Source organism: Arachis ipaensis, chromosome B2 (genome assembly GCF_059453495.1).
Source record: "Arachis ipaensis isolate K30076 ecotype BB chromosome B2, ASM5945349v1, whole genome shotgun sequence".
In the NCBI taxonomy this organism is placed as follows: Eukaryota; Viridiplantae; Streptophyta; class Magnoliopsida; order Fabales; family Fabaceae; genus Arachis; species Arachis ipaensis.
Window position 1 is genome coordinate 79088887 of NC_142437.1, and position 3403 is coordinate 79092289.

The following is a 3403-nucleotide window of genomic DNA, read 5'->3' on the forward strand; positions in this document are numbered from 1 at the left end:
ATTTCTCCATGAGGGGTTATAGGTGTTTCCATAAGGTTCACCCATATAATTTACCTCTGCTATTGCAGGGTTCTCAGGATCATAAGCTTCTTCTTCAGAAAATACCTCTTGAGTACTATTGGATGCAGCTTGCATTCCATTCAGACTCTGAGAAATCATATTGACTTGCTGAGTCAATATTTTATTCTGAGCCAATATACCATTCAGAGTGTCAATTTCAAGAACTCCCTTCTTAATAGGTGTCCCATTATTCACAGGATTCCTTTCAGAAGTGTACATGAACTGGTTATTAGCAACCATGTCAATGAGTTCTTGAGCTTCTGCAGGCGTTTTCTTTAGGTGAATGGATCCACCTACAGTATGGTCCAGTGACATCTTTGATAACTCAGACAGACCATCATAGAATATATCCAGAATGGTCCATTCTGAAAGCATGTCAGAAGGACACTTTTTGGTCAGTTGCTTGTACCTCTCCCAAGCTTCATAGAGGGATTCTCCATCTTTCTGTCTGAAGGTTTGAACATACACTCTAAGCTTACTAAGCTTTTGAGGAGGGAAGAACTTGGCTAAGAAAGCCGTGACCAGCTTATCCCAAGAGTTCAGGCTATCCTTAGGTTGAGAGTCCAACCATACTCTAGCTCTGTCTCTTACAGCAAACGGGAAAAGCATAAGCCTGTAGACCTCGGGATCAACCCCATTGGTCTTAACAGTATCACAGATCTACAAGAATTCAGTTAAGAACTGAAAAGGATCTTCAGATGGAAGTCCATGAAACTTGCAGTTCTGCTGCATCAGAGAAACTAATTGAGGTTTCAGCTCAAAGTTGTTTGCTCTAATGGCAGGAATTGAGATGCTTCTTCCATGTAAATTGGAATTAGGTGCAGTGAAGTCACCAAGCATCCTCCTTGCATTATTATTATTTTCGGCTGCCATCTCCTCTTCCTGTTCAAAAATTCCTGTAAGGTTGTCTTTGGATTGTTGTATTTTAGCTTCTCTTAGTTTTCTCTTCAGAGTCTTTTCAGGTTCTGGATCAGCTTCAACAAGAATGCCCTTTTCCTTGTCCCTGCTCATATGAAAGAAAAGAGAACAAGAAAAGAAGAGGAATCCTCTACGTTACAGTAAAGAGGTTCCTTATTGTTAGTAGAAGAAGAAAGGGAATAAGAGTGAGGAAGAATGGATAATCCAAACACAAGGGTGAGGATAGGAGCAGAGATATGAGATGAAAAGAAGTATTTGTAGATGAATAAATAAATAGAAGGAGATGAGAGAGAGGGGAATTCGAAAATTAAACAAAATAAAATAAAAATATTTTAAAATTAAATTTAAAATTCGAAAATTAATAATTAAAATTAAATTAAAATTAAAACAATTAGTTAATTAAAATGAAATTTTGAAAAAGAGGGAAGGAATTTTCGAAAATTGAAGGTAGGATTTGAAAAAGATTTGATTTTTGAAAAAGATTTTGAAAAAGATAGGATTTTCAAATTGAAAATTTGATTTGACTCATAAAAACAACTAAATTTTTAAAACTTTTGACTAAATCAAATCAAATTTTTGAGAATTATGAGTGAAATAAGGGAAAGATATTTTTTTATTTTTGAATTTTTAATGATGAAAGAGAAAAACACAAAAAAGACATAATGCATGAAAATTTTGGATCAAAACATGTGATGCATGCAAGAACACTATGAATGTCAAGATGAACACCAAGAACACTTTAAATGTCAAGATGAACACCAAGAACTTATTTTTGAAAGATTTTCAAGAAAGGAAAACATGCAAGACACCAAACTTAAAGATTTTTAATTTTTAGACACTAAGAATTCAAGAATGCATATGAAAAATAACAAAAGACACAAAACAAGAAAATATGAAGATCAAACAAGAAGACTGGCCAAGAACAACTTGAAGATCATGAAGAATGCAATGCATGAATTTTTCGAAAATAATTTTTAGAAAATTAAAAAGATGCAATTGACACCAAACTTAAAACTTGACTCTAGACTCAAACAAGAAACAGAAAAATATTTTTGATTTTATGATTTTAAAAATTTTTTGTATTTTTCGAGAATTAATTGGGAAAAATGAAAAAGAAGAAAATATTTTTTTTATTTTTTTTGAAAATAAGAATAATAAAAACAAAAAGGTTAAAATTAAAATAAAGTTACCTAATCTGAGCAACAAGATGAACTGTCAGTTGTCCAAACTCAAACAATCCCCGGCAACGGCGCCAAAAACTTGGTGCGCAGAAATCGTGATGGTTCCATTCCTTGGTAACGGCGCTAAAAACTCAATACGCACGTTCATAATCTTAGTTCTTTGTCACAACTTCGCACAACTAACCAGCAAGTGCACTGGGTCGTCCAAGTAATAACCTTACGTGAGTAAGGGTCGATCCCACGGAGATTGTCGGCTTGAAGCAAGCTATGGTCATCTTGTAAATCTCAGTCAGGCGGATTCAATTGATTATAGAGATTTAATAATTAAAAGATAAGCATAAAATAAAGATAGTGATACTTATGTAATTCATTGGTGAGAATTTCAGATAAGCGTATAGAGATGCGTTCGTTCCTCCTGAACCTCTGCTTTCCTATTGTCTTCAACCAATCATTCATACTCCTCTCTATGGCAAGCTGTATGTTATGCATCACCGTTGTCAATGGCTACATTCTGTCCTCTCAGTGAAAATGGTCCAATGCACTGTCACTGCATGGCTAATCATCTGTCGGTTCTCGATCATACTGGAATAGGATCCATTGATCCTTTTGCGTCTGTCACTACGCCCAACACTCGCGAGTTTGAAGCTCGTCGCAGCCATCCCTTCCCAGATCCTACTCGGAATACCACAGACAAGGTTTAGACTTTCTGGATCTCAAGAATGGCCGTCCATGGATTCTAACTTATACCACGAAGATTCTGATTAAGGAATCCCAGAGATACTCATTCAATCTAAGGTAGAACGGAAGTGGTTGTCAGGCACGCGTTCATAGTTGGGAATGATGATGACTGTCACAATCATCACATTCATATTGAGGTGCAAATGAATATCTTAGAATCGGAATAAGCTTAAATTGAATAGAAAAACGATAGTACTTTGTATTAATTCATGAGGAACAGCAGAGCTCCACACCTTAATCTATGGTGTGTAGAAACTCTACCGTTGAAAATACGTAAGTGATGAAGGTTCAGGCATGGCCGAATGGCCAGCCCCCAAACGTGATCAAAGGATCAAAAGACAATCCAAAGATATCCAAAGATCTAAATACAATATTAAAAAGTCCTATTTATGCTAAACTAGTTACTAGGGTTTACAAAAATAAGTAAATGATGCAGAAATCTACTTCCGGGGCCCACTTGGTGTGTGCTTGGGCTGAGCATTGACTTTACACGTGTAGAGGCTTCT

General features: G+C 35.8%; 1 non-coding gene across 1 annotated transcript; it reads left to right on the plus strand.

The window, feature by feature from the left end:
- The first annotated feature begins 429 nt into the window (after positions 1-429).
- Positions 430-537, plus strand: LOC148574529 (small nucleolar RNA R71). The gene has a single exon (XR_015905928.1). It is a non-coding gene; the product is annotated as a small nucleolar RNA R71 (small nucleolar RNA).
- The last annotated feature ends 2866 nt before the right edge of the window (positions 538-3403 follow it).